Source organism: Pimephales promelas, chromosome 11 (genome assembly GCF_988280905.1).
Source record: "Pimephales promelas chromosome 11, fPimPro1.hap1.1, whole genome shotgun sequence".
Taxonomy (NCBI): domain Eukaryota; kingdom Metazoa; phylum Chordata; class Actinopteri; order Cypriniformes; family Leuciscidae; genus Pimephales; species Pimephales promelas.
In genome coordinates, this window is record NC_142779.1 from 5,070,406 (window position 1) to 5,089,498 (window position 19,093).

Here is a 19,093-nt window from a genome sequence, read left to right on the forward strand (position 1 = left end):
CACAAAAGAACATTGACTCCCATGTTGTAATCACTGTCATCAAATATCATTCTAACTTTACCCACTTGCGGTTTCATGATGAGACTTAAAAATAGAAACACAAATAAATCATTACGGGGTAAATTTGCAAACAGTGAGACAGTCATGCAGGCAGTGAAATAGACACTAATATCAACCACAGCATGATGAAACACCCAAAATAATGAGGGTCTCAGGACTGTGCATACCTCCTCTGCAGCGGATGTCGACATGTCCAACTGTTCACGCCTGGCACACAGAGTCTGCAAAGGGCAAGATGTCATTAAGAGGCTGAATTCCATCCTCTGACATTTAGCAGTAAGGTTAAAACCAGCACAACAGCAGAACCTGACAATACATGCAGGACTGGGGTGATGCTTCTACAGGACGGGGATATTCTGCAACTTCTGAGGGGTGAATGCATCACTTTCACGTATTTATATGTCACTCAAAATGTACTACTCAAAAGTATATTTACATTAACTCAACAAGTTGCATGAGTTTGGGCAGGAGTATTTGTTTGACAATTTAAATGAATTTATTAATATTTATGCAATATTTATGGTTTATTTTTGCCATAGAAAAATATATATCATTTTCTATATTATTTTCTTCAAAAAAATATTAATGCAGTATTTTAGTTTAATATAGAGTCTAGGCCTTCAGAAAAAAAATATTTTTGAAGAAAATTAGCACCATCTGGTTACAGTATAGAGAAAAAGCGTAGAATCATGGTGTAACCACTTGATGGCATGTACAGCTCTCTATTGAGAGGCATGTGAATTCACCAGCTGTTTATGGACACATTTTTGTTGTTGTTGTTGGTGGATTTGTATATATAGTTGAAACAATCTCAAAAACTATTTCTTATTAAAAAAATGACAAAAAACAAATATTCACAATTTTTTTTTTATTTTTTTTTTTACAATTTCCCATTCATTTCCTATGGGGTCATTTTTGACCAAAGACCACAAGTGTGACTATTTTTTTTAAGACCACTTAGCATGCTCAGATCATGACCTCAATTTTTTTGTGTGTTCACATACATAATGCCATAAAAGTTACCAAGTTTCGTAACATCGCGAGGAAGCTGTGATTTTTAAAAATTCAAAACATACTTTTTGTAATCAAAATGTATTGGTGTGTATGTGTATAAAAGTGTGTTTGTATGTGTGTGTGTGTTGGTGGGTGTGTCTGATTTGCACTCTAGATGTTGTAGAGTGTCACCCCTTTCTTGTGGTGTACTTTTTTTTTTTTAGAATTGTGGCCGATTTGTAGATTGTACATACAAAAATTCAGAGAATTGACCGAAGAGCAACTGAGGGTTAAACTAAAAAAAATAAAAACATTTTTTACAAAAAAAAAACAAAACAAAAAAAGTGAGATGGTGTTGGGATCTTTTTTTAACGTAAATCCTCTTTTATTGGGGGGCTTAGTCCTCTCTAGTCCTGGCTGCTCATTAGCTGGCTAAACCACTGGAGCTAATCAAATAATTGCTCTGCGGAGATAGCCGTCTCTGTGACAGATACACTCCTCAACTGGGGACCAGAGGAGAACAGGGTGGTGAAAATGACAAGAACCAGTTGACAGTTTGTCCTATCGTGTCAGGCATTAGCAGAGATAGAATGACCGTAGCTGCCAGTGCATGCGGGACAGGGCCTGAAATCTTCTGTCTAAAAAACATGACTTGATTAAGAAGTAGACTGGGACCAAAGACTGCTGGAATAAACCAGACTATTGCATGCTCTGATATCTTGTTCATGGTTTCCCAATCAGGGTGTGCAAACCCCTAGAGGTTTGTGATGAAACTGCAGGAGGTTAGTGAGTGCAAAGAATTGTGAGAATGCCAAGTCAAATGGAATGAAAAATGGAACTTACATTTTCAAGTAAATTTCAAATGTATTTATATAGTGCAATATACATTGTTTTCTGCAACAGCTTTACAGAAAATCATGATGTTAATGTTTATAATATCTTTGCCTCATATAGCAATTTAGAGTTGGACGATTGCATAATTTACATTTTAAGAAAATGTGAGTAAGAATGCAAATAAAGTTGAACATATTTATAAATCCAAATTTATATAAAGAACTGGAAAGTATATTTACATTTAACGCCAAAATAAAATAAAAAAAACAGACAGTTGTTATAGGCTATATAATATATCGCTTTACGTGAGTGTACTGTATTTTATTTACATTTTACATATATAGATGTGCGCTAAATCAGCTGAGATTTGCTATAGCATATTGCTTTACGTTAGTATATTGTTTGTACTCGGGTAAAGCAGGATGTGTATAATTCAAGTTTTAACATATCGCATGGCTATACTATTGCTTAATGTGAGTGTACTGTATGTATCCAAGTAAGGTTGGGTACACTTATCTAGGTATGGAAGTTTGCATTTTTAAATATACAGTATATCACATCCCACCCTATTTTTTCTTGTTTGAGAAGTCATTTATACGGTGGCCGAGAGATGAAGACGAATGCAAATTCAAAAAAACATGTGCAACTATAAAAACGCATTCAAATACAAAAATACATCCGCAAATTAAGAAAAACATCTTCATCAGTTCTACAACACACCTGTGCTCCAAGTACTCACAACACAACCAAATACAGAAACGGGCTGCAAACGTTCACAACACCACCAAATACAGAAACGCGCTGCAAATAACACGGTCCACAACAGAAATGTTTCCGGGGAACCAAATAAGTGACGGACCGACTGGGACTTGCTTATTGCTCGTGAGCTTCCCTATGCCCTACTCCCTTCAAAGGGCAGACGGCAAAGCTCTTCAAGTGGGAATTTGGCGTGAGCATGACACCTAGTGTGTCATTTATGTAGCCGTTTGGCACTTGATGAAGGGAGCAACAACAGACAACGTAACAACGCAGCACTTTGTCCATCAGCTGTATAGCTGTTCTGACGACAGAAATATAATGATTAACATAACGGTTGCAAATAAATTATTCATTTTTTATTTTTACTTTATAAAAATCTGTTAAAATATCCGTTTTAGATATCTGTATGTCAGTGCCGTACATTACCTAACATTTTTAGGAAACTCTTATAAAAATTTAAACATAAAATGAAACTATTTGTATAGTGTAACTGACGTATAGATTAATATCTTGCCTTCATGTTCTTCTAGATCTTTTTTTATTTATTTAGTTTAGTTTTCAGATCATTGTTCTTTTCTCATTTGTATTGTGATGACATTGAACATTGTTAACACATGTTGTATCCACAAGTTTCCTACGCCCCATGAGGCCTTGCGTCAAAAGTGGCCGCGACTTCCGGTTGGAAGTAAACAAAGCGCGATTTGACATGCTTGACACTCGTTCATTCAACAGTTGACGGTCATTCAAGTTATAGCGATCCAAACTAGCTAACGATGTGGGAACACAACCTCAACGAAATTCAAAAGGGTGAAATAACAGTACCTTTACCCTCCGCAGTAGTTGATTGGGAGTATTATAATAACATTATTAATAATCAATACTCATCAAGGCATGGTGACAGACAGTTGTGCGAGCTGACAAACAATTAAAATAAAAAATACACACTTAGTCATTGTGCTTTGGAGTTTATTCAAAATTATAAATGAATGTGCTACTTGAATACATTAACTGTCACATTTGGTATTCTGTCACCTCAGGCTTTGATCCTGAGTTTAGGTGTAACATCAGTAGCGAACAGCCAAACACATGCTGATAGAGTTTATAGAATATTAAGATTTTAAACAAATGTACACAGGAAGATTCGTTTTCTTTTGGGAGGTTGATGGAAACTTCAGTCGTTGGCAGGATCACTCTGATTTCGTTTTCAGCTTATGTTCAAAACAATCACGTTTAAGCCACTGAATTACTTGTAGTTTAGTCCAGTTATACATACAACCGCGAACAGCACATGTTGTCCCTGAGCTCCGTAATGACATCTCTCATAAAGATTGGCGTCTTTAAATAGTAACATAATTCTCCGAAAAACAGCTAGCCTCTTCGCTAACTAACACACAAAATACCATTGGAATGCTACTTCCGCCGCGTCACCGGAAGTTTCACCCACTTTATTTTTTTACAGGAGCGCCCCTCGGAAACTTGTGGATTATAATAACATTATTAATAATCAATACTCATCAAGGCATGGTGACAGACAGTTGTGTGAGCTGACAAACAATTAAAATAAAAAATACACACTTAGTCATTGTGCTTTGGAGTTTATTCAAAATTATAATGTGCTACTTGAATACATTAACTGGCACATTTGGTATTCTGTCAACACAGGCTTTGATCCTGAGTTTAGGTGCAACATGTAGTGAACAGCCAAACACATGCTGATAAAAGTTTATAGAATATTAAGAATTTAAACAAATGTACACAGGAAGATTCGTCGTCTTTTGGGAGGTGATGGAAACTACAGTCGTTGGCAGGAACACTCTGATTTCGTTTTCAGCTTATGTTAAAAACAATCACGTTTAAGCCACTGAACTAGTTTAGTCCGGTTATACATACAACAGCGAACAGCACATGTTGTCCATGAGCTCCGCAACGACATCTCTCATAAAGATTTGCGTCTTTAAATAGTAAAATAATTCTCCGAAAAACAGCTAGCCTCTTCGCTAACTAACACACAAAATACCATTGGAATGCTACTTCCGCCGCGTCACCGGACGTTTCACCCACTTTATTTTTTACAGGAGCGCCCCTCGGAAACTTGTGGATATTGTACAGTAAGTATTGTATTGTAAGTAGAATTTTGAGTAAGCAAGGACTCCAAGGAGTATAAACGAACTAAAAAAATAATAATATTATAATATTATTTATATACAATATTACTTTAATAGTATAGTATATTTGTATAGTTTATTTATAAAAAAAATATATGCTTTGACTTCTTGTCAATAAAGTTTTTTTTGCTCTAAGTTCTAGTCGGGTTCTAGTCGGGTCCGTCACTTATTTGGTTCCCCGGAAACATTTCTGTTGTGGACCGTGTTATTTGCAGCGCGTTTCTGTATTTGGTGGTGTTGTGAACGCTTGCAGCGCGTTTCTGTATTTGGTTGTGTTGTGAGTACTTGGAGCACAGGTGTGTTGTGGAACTGATGAAGATGTTTTTCTTAATTTGCGGATATATTTTTGTATTTGAATGCGTTTTTATCGTTGCAGACGTTTTTTTGAATTTGCAATCGTCTTCATCAGGTTGCAGCGCGGTGAGCTCTCTCGGCCACCGTACATTTAACTCGGATACACACATAGGGAAGACTATCACAACTTCTATTTGATGCCGACTATCACAAATGCTACCTTTAATATAGACTTTACCTTTCATTTAGATACAATAGCCAGGTCATGACTTTTCCCCCGGCAAAAGTTCCAGTGTTTTTATGACCAGTCCATCCCTCAAAGCAGGAAACAAAGAGAAAAAGAGTGACATTGTAAGGTGATCTGATGTGTCCACATGTGTCAGACACCGAGACATGTGATAAGATGAGACACAGTGACAGGAGATGCCGGTCTAAAGGAGGGGGCAGCTGTGGGGTGACTTGAATCAGACTGGCAGACAATCTCGGCTGCTGTCGTAGTTTTCAGCAGTGCTAAAAAGCATGCAGATATTAACTGTCATTCATCGAGTCTTGTGCTGTTTCAGCGCTATGCCACAACGTGAGGGGACCTGACACCCTGTGGTGGTTAATTACCTGAGAGAGAGTGAGATCCCCTTTCACTTTTCTACCTCCAGGCCAAATATCTTTTCAAACACGTGGGCACCCTAGTGGGGCTGAATCATGAGGTGTCAGGAAAGCCTTTCTTGCACTCTTTCTCTTTCTGACACCCCCCGTCTCAAATGACTATGAATTTAAATAGTAGTTACAGATGACACATCCTAATACAAATCCGTGGAAGAAAAGCTCTCTGTGTGGTGATTCCTTCTGTTGCTTGCCCTCAGCGATGACACTGACTGGCAGAGTAATGCATGGACATGCACAAACCTTAAGGGTGCTTACTAGTGCTCGAAGTGGCCTGGGACTAACCGCCATGCAGCACTGTTCGATTGTACAGCCACCTCTCGTAAACATAGTACACAAGTGAGGAGTAGTATATAGCAGTCTATCTCCTGCTCAATTAGACAGTCCATCCAGTTTTGACTATCAACATTAAGCCAGACATATTGTAGCTTAATCTGGCCATGATGGATGGAACGATGAATGGATGGATGGAATGATGGATGGATGGAACGATGGATAGATGGATGTTTGAATGGATGGATAGAACGATGGATGAAACGATTGATGGATGGAACGATTGATGGATGGATGGATGGATGGATGGATGGAACGATGTATGGATGGATGGGTGGATGGAACGATGGATGGATGGATGGGTGGATGGATGGATGAAAGGAACGATGGATGGATGAATGGATGGATAGAACGATGGATGGATGGATGGAATGATGGAACGATGTATGGATGGATGGATGGATGGATGGAACGATGGAAGGATGGAAGGATGGAATGATGGATGGATGGATGGATGGATGGGTGGATGGATGGAAGGAACGATGGATGGATGAATGGATGGATGGAACGATGGATGGATGGATGGATGGATGGATGGATGGATGGATGGATGGATGGATGGATGGAACGATGGAAGGATGGAACGATGTATGGATGGATGGATGGATAGAACGATGGATGGATGGAACGATGTATGGATGGATGGATGGGTGGATGGATGGAAGGAACGATGGATTAATGAATGGGTGGGTGGATGGATGGATGGATGGAACGATGTATGGATGGATGGGTGGATGGATGGATGGATGGAAGGAACGATGGATGGATGGATGGATGGAAGGATGGGTGGATGGAAGGAACGATGGATGGATGGATGGATGGAACGATTGATGGATGGATGGATGGAAGGAACGATGGATGGATGGATGGATGGATGGATGGAACGATTGATGGATGGATGGATGGAAGGAACGATTGATGGATGGATGGATGGATGGATGGAAGGAACGATGGATGGATGGATGGATGGAACGATTGATGGATGGATGGATGGAAGGATGGGTGGATGGATGGATGGAACCATGGATGGAACGATTGATGGATGGATGGATGGAAGGATGGGTGGATGGATGGATGGAACCATGGATGGAACGATTGATGGATGGATGGATGGATAGATGGAAGGATGGGTGGATGGATGGAACGATTGATGGATGGATGGATGGATGGAAGGATGGAACGATGGATGGATGGAACGATGTATGGATGGATGTGTGGATGGATGGATGGATGGAAGGAACGATGGATAATTGGATGGAAGGAACGATGAATGGATCAGAAGTAGATTACTTCTGAAAAGTCCAAAAGCTTATTGAAGCACATATACGGTGTACTGTTCAGTGTTCTAATTGATATTTGGGTCTATGTTTGAGACTACACAGTGCACAAATCACGTATACATGAATTAAGAGGACTTCTATAGTGCAATGATACACCTGTCTTTGTGTACTGTACATCATCTTGGCAATCTTTCACAGTGATCTACAGACAGTAGAATGCTACCGTTTCACTCATTTAAGTTTGACATAATATAAAAGAAAAGATGGAATTATATACACTCCATTCAATGCTTTCTCAGAGCATCTTTGCTACTATAAATTATGAAACTGAGATGCAATAACTAGAACTTAAATTACACCTGCACTGTTTGCATTAGAGGGACTTCACATGGAATTATAGCACATGATTAGCACAAGACCATTCCCTTTCATGAGACAACACAATCGGTCCTTGAGTTCTCCAATTCTAAAGCTCTCAATCCCACAAGCTCTCTACAGACAATTATCACGAGCCATTTAATCATTTCTAATTACCTCTCTCAATGTATAATCGAGAAATCCAAATAAGCGCCAACTGCTTTCTCACACACACACATTTCTGGGTTTCACAAATTACATCCTGTCCAGGTATGTGATCCGGACCACTTTTAAAACCACATTGTATCAATGCCTTTGGATTTTCTGTAAACCCATTACACTGAGGTACCATCACTCTAGCGTAGAAATGTCTGCTTAGCCCACCTTTCTTCCCATTCAAAAATGTAATATTGGTATTTCGGCGTAATTAATTTTCAGTGTCATCCGCAGAGATCCTAGTGCAATAAAAATGACATTCGAACACCTCTGATGCAATTTGCATTTGGCATAATTCTATTGGAGTATTGCTCAGTATAATGCTGTCACGCTATGAGCACGTTCCTGCTACCAGGGCTAATAAAACTCAGACAGAACTTCTGAATTTTGAATGATGTACAGTGAATGGCAGACCACTCTCGTATAATTCTTTATTTCGCATGCCAAGGACACAGAGAGAGAGAGAGAGAGAGAGAGAGAGAGAGAGAGAGAGAGAGAGAGAGAGAGAGAGAGAGAGAGAGAGAGAGAGAGAGAGAGAGAGAGAGAGAGAGAGAGAGAGAGAGAGAGACAGAGAGAGAGAGAGAGAGAGAGCAAAATAACAGAAGAATGGAGAGACGGAGGTTGCTTGTTAAAGAGGGGAATGTGGTGACAAACAGGAGGAAGGGAAGGGGTTTTCTCCTTCTGCTCATAAGAAGCTGTGTGCATTTTCCTCAAAGCTTGGTTATTGAATTGTGTGTCATTATATTAACTCATCCTCATGTTGTTTCAAACACGCATCCTGTTATTTTTCCAGTGGAATCTTTACACAGCCACCACAGCTTTCAAGCACACCAAAAAAAACACAATAAAAGCAGTTCGTATGACTTGTGCACTATGTTCAATCAAAATCTTCTGAAGTTACAGTATATAGCTATTTATTTAGGGTGGAAGTAAACCGAGTGGGTTCAGGTCGGTTTGGTCAGCACCACGCGGTTCAGGTTGGTTGGGTCACATTTGCTGGCCTTTTCCTATTTTTAATTCATAGATCAGGTCATTGAGGTCTTCAAGCTTTTTTTTTTTTTAGAGCATTTCCATCATGCATTACCACAGAGGCAGGACCAAACAATTGTGGCTAAATTGCAATTACGGATATTTGACGTCAATGATGATGATTCATCCTCGGACTTGTAATCACTTATTTGAGGATTTAATGAGGGTTAAAATGAGTCATGCCTATTGCACTGTTAGACCTTACCAGGTTTTTTACAGTAAAATACTGGCAACACTGTTGCCAGTAATTTACTGTAAAAATGCACTAAAACTCAAGTTAACTAAAAAGATACAACTTATTAGTTTTAGTGCATTTTTACAACACTGTTGCCAGTAATTTACTGTAAAAATGCACTAAAACTTAAGTTAACTAAAAAATACAACTTATTAGTTTTAGTGCATTTTTACAGTAAATTACAGCGGTAGTATCGCAGAATATCCAACTTCTTTAATGAACATGGAGAGAATACACAGGCGCATGCACAGAGAATTATCACACCAACTACTCACATGAAAGATAAGAACCGGCAATGAACTGAACAAAACAGGAAGCATAAATACACGGGGAAACTTAATGATAGACAGCTGAACATAATCAGTAACCAAGGAGACTAGAGCCCCTTTCACACAGCGCGTTGATCCCGGGAAATTGCCAGAATGCCAGAATGCAAACACGACCCGGGATTGATACCGGCATCGATGCTGGGTTGGGGACTTAGTAACATTGCTGGAATCAGTCCCGGAATGTGCGCTGTGTGAAATAAATAATTAGCAGAAAAAAAACTCACTATGTAAGACTCGTTACCTGCCATTGGAAGCTTCTTTTAGCAGCCTACATTCTTGCTGGAACCTGCAGCATATCTGGCAACCTCGAGTCAAGTGTGAATGGCGGGGATACACCCTATTTTGAAAGTAATTGCAGTACCAGTTTTGGCCACAATCTTGCATACAGCTCCTTTAAGCTTTGATTTGGTTGAAATTGAGGCAATTAAAATAAAATTAAAACAAAAACATTAAAATCTATTGAAAAGCATGCATTTATTTACAGAAAGAGCTTTTTGCAGTAATGTAAGCATAAATCCAGAGGGATAGGATCTTAAACACCTGCCTTTCAATCTGTGCTAATATATTGTATATAACGTGACTGAAGCTATGACTGACATAAAAAACATTGATGTTTCCCTTGTGAGAATATAGATAAAACATAGCAAAATTATAAGCTTTAACTGATCTACAATGAGAAAAAAATATGATTTATGAAGTTTATAATATGTCTCACAAAGAAAAAAGATCAGTTCATTTTGTCTCTGGCAATTTGATTCAGAGAAAGAAAGATCCTTTCAGGAAGAAGTAGAAAGTAAATTGCAACAGTTTGTTCCTAATTTGTTGAGTTTGGGCCGTTTTTTGTTAAACGCACTTAGGGGATTGCAGTAATAAGACAAATAAAGCCAGTGTGCATGGAGAAATGAGGCCCTTCTACACAACGGCATCACTCTGCCCTGTAAGCACTTAAATTGTAAATTGTCAACAGAAGAGTCTGGAAAAAATCGAAGACAGTGTAGAAAAGTTCTGACCAGACATCTGAAGAAACTTTGTTCTGGAAGTGGCCTAATAGGCTTCAATTCAACAGGCTAATTGACTGAAAGTTTCACTCTTTTTTATATATATAAATCATCAAAACATGTTTTAACTCATCAAGACACATAAACTATATGGCATCTGCAAGAACAACTAAATGACATTTGCTTTGACCAAGCGTAATAAATTCAAACCCTTACGAATATTCGTATTTACAGTTGTTCGGCAATTTTTTTTTTTTTTTTTTTTTGTGGGCGAAATCTAGTTATTTAAATAGGAATCCACTCGACTGGGCATTTCAATGTATTGAGGATAAAAGATTTCACGCAGATTAACAAGTTTTCCTTGATTCGCTGGTTTGACCAACAGAAAGCTGTATGGTTTGAAAGCGTCTTCTGTGTGGGATGTGCATCATGCATCACTACATTATTGACAATATACAATAGATGTTTTTTTGCCCACCAAATTTTGCTAATGTGACAGCACTTTTATTTTAATGCCTGAAAGGGTTTTAAACCTTCTTTTCAGAGCTCGCCTCCATAAAGCATGTAAATGAATACTCACAACACTTCTTTTCTCTACACACCAAGTCACAGTGGAACATCTCTGAGTTTTTCATCCTGGTCTCGACTGTTGCCATGAAAACAGACCACTCGCCGTGTTTCTGTAAAAAAAAATGACACGGATCGTTGTTTTGTTTGTTGTGTGAAAAAGCAAAAACGCTAGAATAAATGTGTAAAAAAAAAATGACACAGATGTGTTTTGGTCTTTAGAAGGATGAAAAACTCCTGCTGTTGAGTTTTGCACTACAAGGACGTCGAAATTTAAATTACATTTAAAAAATACGAAACAAGGTCCCAAAACCAAATCTTCCTTTTGGAGCAGTTCTGTTTGTTCCAAACTCCTGTGCTGCCTTGCTAAACAGCATTTTCAGGCATCATAGCCAAGCTCCCAAGGTTGTCTCAATAGTTCTCGTTTTGGCCAAAATCTAAGGTTGCGCTTCATATAACCTTTGCAGATCGAAATCTCAGAATGCAACAAGCTCTTTGAAAAAAAAAGTTAAAAGTTATAAAAGTTTAAAAAAAAAGTGAAATACATCATTAAAATATGCAACATGCTATAACAGCAAACCAAAGAGTTTATTCAGTTAGTGCACTGTCATTTTACATTTATACGTGAAAATGAGTTTTTACGTGCATAGGATACGCATGGGTTGGTTAGGGTATTTTTTATTTATTTATTTATTTTATTATTATTAATAACAATAACTGGTACAAACAAGAAGAACGTCAATATACAATCAAGCATTTGTACAGACAAAACCATACCAAAAACAAAAGCAAGAAAAAAACAAAAACAAAACAAATACAAAAAAAAAACAACAACAACAACAACAAAAAGAAACATACATACATACATACATAGTAAATGAAAGAGGAAAAATAATGATGATGTTAAGAGGAATTGGGGAATAGGTCAAAATATTGAGAAGGTTTAGTAGTGGTGTGGGGTGCGTGCGTGTGTATTATAGACCTTATGTACCCCCGCGCCTTTTCAGCGGTCTGCATTTTCACGGTGATCTTGCCTATTTATGAATGAACGTCTCGTTTTAAAAACTTCCTGGCCTACTGACATTAAGACATCTGCTTTAAACATTATAATCCGTTAACTTCACATTAAGTAAATCCACTTCAAAAGCTAATTGGACAGCGATGCCATAGAAATATACATTGCGACCGCAAAACCGGAAGTTCAAAGACAATTTTAAAGATCGCGGCACCCTCGTTTCTCTGATGCATAAGACGAATCCGACGAGCGTTCTGTGTAGGCTGCCATCTTGTGGCGACGCCATTACTGAGCTGTTACACAGGCATATAGACATATGCACCGGTATGTAAACAAACCTCGGTGATAACGCGAACTCACCCTCGATGACAGCTACAGCCAGGCAGAATGACTTGTTGGTTTGATCTGTGACTGCAGTGGCCTCCAGTCACAGATGAAGGTACAAACGATCTTACAGAATAACGTTATTTATGAAAATAGCTTGGCAAGCTAGCTAGGCTAACGTTTGCTAACGAGGAAACTATAAAAAGATCTGTCCATTTGGCAACAATAAATAAATAAATGAATGAAATCAAATAAACAAATTCATGTTTTTCATTTGTGTCCATTATTTATCTCATTTTCACATTGCAACAGGCAAGGGTAAGGTAACGTTACAGCTAGAAAGTATACATAATATCGACCAATTAGTGTTTTTAAACCATGGAAAGAGGTCAATATAACAGCAGGAAAACAATTATGTCACATAACGTTACATTTAGCTCAGGAAAGCCATTTAATGACCATAGCATGTTAATTGAATAGAAAAAATAGCAAGAGAGGAGATTTTGCTGATCACTTTATCACATATTTATTATATTTTTTTTTACTTATGTCATTAAATAATTGTTATTATACCCGAATGTCCACGTCTTGTACTCGCCCAGGAAATCTGTAAACCGTACGGCACCAGACAGGGGCACTCGACCCGGGGTATTCACAATGTTTTCTCTTCAAAATCGAAATTTTACTGCCACCATTAAAACAATTTATAACGGAAACTGTTTACCCACTCGACATTATACAAGGGATAACGTTGTAACGTTAGTGACAGTCGTAAATCGCGGGCTGTTTATTCCAGTGGACGCAAGTTGAAACTAAAACAATAGAAGGCAATGGCGCAACGCTACCCAGCAACAGCTCAGTAATGGCGCCCCGCTTACTTCCGGTAGTTTCGCCGGATTCGTCTATACGTTTGGGTAAAATTAGTGGCGTGGGGTGCGTGTGTATTACACGCAAATGAACTCCATATCAAATTCACGCGAAAACTGCGTATCATACGTTACTGTGTTATCATTACTCATAACAGCTACGTACACTAACAACCTTCACGCAAAGCACAAGCATGATTTTAATAGTTTTCGCATTAGCGTGTTGATAAACGAATGATGCAATACACTTAACACACATTTATTCCAATAACACTTCGCTCTTTGTCTGTAGTTTTGGATGGATTATTCAATTAAGAGTTTCGCAATGCATCATGAGAATGTCTTAACATGTCTGTAAAGATACACTGGAGAAATTTGCCTGCGACATTCTGCTAACTATTACGTTGCGTCTTGCACGTTTCGCAAAACTTTCCTATGTCATAGTATGTGCAGTGAGTAGCGCTGAAATCATGTTCAGTTTTATGCTACATGAATCTGGCAATGTTTTGTTTTTACAATGTGTGCTGTACGTATCGTGGCAGTTCAGAAATGAATTACTAATGATGAGTGGGTAGGCTACAACCTACTACTAAACCCCAACCTTTTGCAAGTAGTGTTTTTGAAAGAACTTAAAATGATGCCTATACATAGGCAACTATAGGTTTTGCATTTATGTTCTACATTTTGTGAACAAGAAAAAAACATTTTAAGCAGACCATCACTTATGCAGTGCCCAGGAAATGTACCATTTATCTAGACCCAAGACTGAAATTATTATGAGTGTTTATAATATGACCATATGCCTTGAAAGATACGAACTCACCCAAACACTGATACAAACATCAAACAGACTAAATCATGGGCTACAAATCACTAGTCATGTTCAAATAGAAGTTCAGTCTCAGAAATGTAAACCAGCAAACCTGGCTGTACGATTATGATATGAGAGCGTTATGAATTACCGCGATGTAGTCACAGACAGACACAGACTCTTTTCAGCCAGAGATTCGTCTTATTTTTGAATGATAGAACATTTTGCTTTTGCTTTGGACACCAGAGAATGAGCTCCTTATGAACATTTTATTAAAAATAAATACAACATCAATAAAGCACTGAACCTTGAGTCTGTAAAAAATGCTTTGAGTCCAGAGCTGGAATTCTCGGTAAATTATTTCTGGCTCTCCTCAAAAGCTCTCTAATCTGCTGAGTTCTCCTGTGAGATCAGGGACTTTATCAGACCGACCTGCACCCATGACTAAAACAAATGACATCCAGGTCATTTTTCTTTTGTTTTTGTCTTTGTGGTGTAATTCCCAGACTTCACTTAGGCTAATGTAAACTATTAAGCCAGTGTGTCGATGGTGTGAGCTGTGTTAGTCTGCTCTCTGGTGGTCATTAGAGGAAGTTCAGATCATTTCACCGGGGTGAAGGAGCTCTTCTGGAGGATTTGAGTAGAAAATGTCAAAACTAAAGGCTAATCATTTTTTCAGGGGCGTTTCCTCTGAGGAGAGGGCGTTTCGTCTGTCTCCTAAAATAAAAAATAAAATAAAATAAAAAAACTGAATGAAAAAAATAAATCTACACAAATATTTCAAAATGTGACATTAAAAAGTGTAAAAGTCACTCGTTTTTATAAAGTAACACTGTCCAACAGTGACACAGTGATAAACAGTGATAAATTCCTCCCCTTGGTTCGTGCGAGTTTTCGAATCAGCCTGAATGAAGACAATGATGGCATTAATGAGAAGACTTAAGTTAAAAGTAAGTTCACAACTCAGCCGCTACGCTTTGTCACATCAAAACATGATGACTGCCCCGCTTGAAATGTTATATTCCAAGGATCGTTCTCCTGGTCACGTTCCAAGACGGTCACGATGTGGAGTACTATTAAGGGTTGGGGGACACTGTTTGGCAGGACTTTCAGGGAACATTTAGGACATTCTGGGAATGTTAAGGGTTCATAGCTAGGACTTTCCCTCTAGTTCTCTATTCCCATAATGTTTGCAGGATTTTTAGGGGACCAAGAATGTTTTATTTCTACGTTCCTAATGTACGTATGGTCCTATTTAGGCCCTTCCATCACATTTACAGAATGTTTTCAAAACCTAGATGACTTAACTAGTTTCTTTTGTTCTTTTTTAAGTTGCCAGCCACTGCCAGCATTTTTGATCAACACTTTTGGCAGTTTTGATTTAAATGTTAGTTTATTGGTGATCGCGTTATTTTACATATGCAACTGATTAGCCTACATATGACATGGGCTGTGTCCGAAATCTCCACTCACACGACTACTCCCTACCCCCTATGTAGGGGGTAGGGAGTAGAGCACTATATAGTGAGCTCACCAGCATAATAGAAACACCACTTTTGGACACTACTCGATCGTCTCTCGGCACCGTTGATTACGTCATTGCTGTCGCTCGTCCATCTTTTTTACGATCAGCGCAATGCATGATGGTATGTAGGGCTTGGGTTAGTGACCGTCGGTTGTACACTACTTTTCAAAATGCATTCTGGGATACATTGAGTGGACTATATAGGGTATAATAATCATCACTATACATTCGGACAGCACTACAAAATGGCGAGCTCACTATATAGTCCATTATTGAGTAGTGGGAGATTACGGACACCGCCATGGCTTGTTTCTGCTTCTTCTTCACCTGTGTTTTGATCAGGAGATTCAGTACTCTTTCAGAAGATGTCTAATAGCGCCCCCTAGTGTAAATAAAACAGAGAAAACACAGAAATTCTGTGTCCTGTGTCTGTGACCAGTACAACCCTGATGAGTGCTGAAAATAAGTTGACTATTAAAAAGAAACGCTGAACATTAGTTGACATATAACATATAGCCTAATGTATAAGTGTTACTGCCTTTAGTTATTATTTTGGATAAATGCATTGTATAGCCTACGTTATTAAATGTATTTGGTTTTAATAAATTTGACATTGCATAGTTAATGTAAAAATAGAAAAAATAGAATTGTACTTTGGCCTCCTCATTTTAAAACACCATATTTGAATAGACTGACTACTGAGCTGATAATCTGCAATCATTTATAAAAATATAACGATTTCACACCTTGGGCACAGCAGTGCGCATCAACTCCACATTTTGCAATTGGTATGAAAGCGATCCATCCCAATTCAATCATCCCGAGAGAAGTGCTTCTCAGCGTTCATCAGACCAATACTGCCAGCAAACCCATCCTGACAGCACCAGCACCACACAGCTGATTCCACATCAGTCGCAGGCCTGAGGAGCTCAACAGCTTTTAGACACTTGAGAGATTGGCACTGGTTGTCACACACAGACAGTGTGAAATGACAAAGGTGAGGAGAGGAGAAGAAATCGATGAAGGGGGAGAAAAAAGCCACCCCTGCGTTTACACCAGCCCAATTAGAGCAGCTGCAATGAGCTGCTGACATTTGAAGGGAGAGTTATACGTCTCCATGGCCAAGTTCACCGCAGCTCAGAAGTAATTACGGAAGCAGCGGAGAAGGAGAGCGGGAAGGGGATTTGGAAGCTCTCGTTCTCTAGAGCCACCTATTCTTCCCTGCATTTTAGAAAAAAAAACAATAAGGATCATTTGTCATTTGTTGATTGCTGTCACATACAGCACTGAGATATAATGAATGGGGCCAATGAGATGTCTGCATTTTCCCAATCGATTGTAAGGTCAGGTCTGCTCATCACCATTTAATTAGCTCGGTTTTAGATCATTTATCCTCACAGGAATCATGGGATAGTCCAGACCTACTTCATACAGAGTAGAAAGAGATAACCTGTAGTAAAGAGCAGTCACAAATTAGATGCCATTCATATTTTCCTTTCTTTCTTTTTTCTACTAAAATTTAGCGAAACTGTTGGTTCTACTGATTATTCTCCTCTGAAAAAGCCCCATTATGAGTTTAACAGAACAATGTTTCTGAAACTGTTCAATCTATTAATCCATCTGCAATCTCAATCCCTTCAAGATTCAAATATGAACTTTCTTTCCAGGGACCAGCGAAGGTAAACGCATGTGGTTTGCCACTCCCTTAGAATTTAGTTTTTTTGCACCGCTTAAATCTACACTATGGCAAAAGATGCACAATATACACCAATGTGTGAGCTTGCAGTGTGAATTTAATGTGATTTCTTTCTTTTTTGGTGAATCAAAGCAATACAGCACAACTGGTGTGGCCCAGATCACAAACAACTGAATTTGACAACTTTTGAGCTAGCTAGTCAAAAATACTAAGGATTTAGGACTGAGATAGTTCCTTAATTGCTAATCACTACATTATTGTGTGTCTGAGACATAATCATCTTTTTTTCTCTGATATAGTTATAAAATGCATCACTAATTACTCAAGTGTTACCTAAGCCCCTTTCACACAGCGAGTAAATCCCGGGAAATTGCCAGAACGCCTTCTGTGTGAACGCAAACACGACCTGGGATTGATTCTTCTGGGATTGATCCCGGGTTGGGGACCTAGTAACATTGCTGGAATCAGTCCCGGAACGCGCGCTGTGTGAACAAATGCCATCGCGTTGCTCTAGAAGAAAGTTTGCGTTCGTCATCAACAAAGAAAGGACGAACAAATACCTGCAAACTGGAGCGAAGCAGAGACCAGGAGCTCCTCACTATCCGTACTGAAGCTGAGATCGTTCACCAGTGCGTGTACGGTATGCACGTTTACATGTTTTCGACGCGTCTGTTATACGTCTCATCCTGACGTCATGCTGAAAAATCCAGCTAAAACCAGCCAAGGCTGGTTGGCTGGTTTTGGCTGGTCTCCCAGCCTGGTTATAGTTGGTTTATCAGGCTGGTTTTAGAGGGGTTTTGAACACTTTTTCAGCTGGTCAGGCTGGTCTTAGCTGGTCAAGTTGATTTTAGCTGGTCAGGCTGGTCTTAGCTGGTCAGGCTGGGAGACCAGCTTGACCAGCTAAGCCAGGCTGGGTGACCAACTAAAACCAGCTACTTCCAGCTTAAACCAGCTAAGACCAGCCAACCAGCCTAGGCTGGTTTTAGCTGGATTTTTCAGCAGGGGTGTCTTCCCGGGATTTTTACGGGTTGTATGTGAACGCACTCACAGTACCCGGCAAATCACTGGTAGTATGAATGAACCGAAATCAAACAATTCTGGGACAAATGCTGGGTCACATTATCCGTGCATTTTCTGGAATCTCTGTGTGAAAGGGGCTCAAGTCACTCCACAGGAACTACTAGTAATCTGGACCATTATATTAAAGTGAAAAATATGTTTTACCAATTTTGACTAATTATCCTTACATTACGTGAAAAATGAATTCAGTACGAAACATTGTCCGTGGTATGAATCGGTTCTGCAGAGATCCAACAACTTTCAACCACCAAAATGATTTCACTGTCTAACCAGAACATTTAAACTAAGTTTTGTGTTGCTGTCTAAGAGATTCCAGCCAAAACCAAGTATCAAGATACATCGCACATATTGTGGCCTTATAACTATGTATTGTAAAGTGATCTGTTTATTTATTGATTGAATATCATGTATTCATATATATGTTATATATAACAGCACATATACAGTATATATATATATATATATATACAGTATATATGCTCTGAGGCCTCCTGGGTCCATGATCTGACCCTCAGTCAATACTTAAATGAAATATAACGGAGTCTCCTGAGAGAGCAACCTTTAGGCTGTAAAATCTTCCTCTGGGAATCCACTTCATAGCAGAATAAATCCTTTTTTTGATTTTCACTATTTCTGACGCAGCACGGGCTGTCTCGAGAACAGTTTA

The 19,093-nt window shown here is 38.8% G+C and overlaps 1 long non-coding RNA gene across 1 annotated transcript in view; it reads right to left on the bottom strand.

The window, feature by feature from the left end:
- Positions 1-226: 226 nt before the first annotated feature.
- Positions 227-19,093, bottom strand: part of LOC148977122 (uncharacterized) — a 52,099-nt gene continuing 33,232 nt past the window's right edge. The window contains exons 2-3 of the long non-coding RNA XR_016145637.1: positions 11,123-11,222; positions 227-281 (exon numbers count right to left, since the gene is read on the bottom strand). This is a non-coding gene — a long non-coding RNA (uncharacterized LOC148977122). The remainder of the gene's footprint in view (positions 282-11,122; positions 11,223-19,093) is intronic.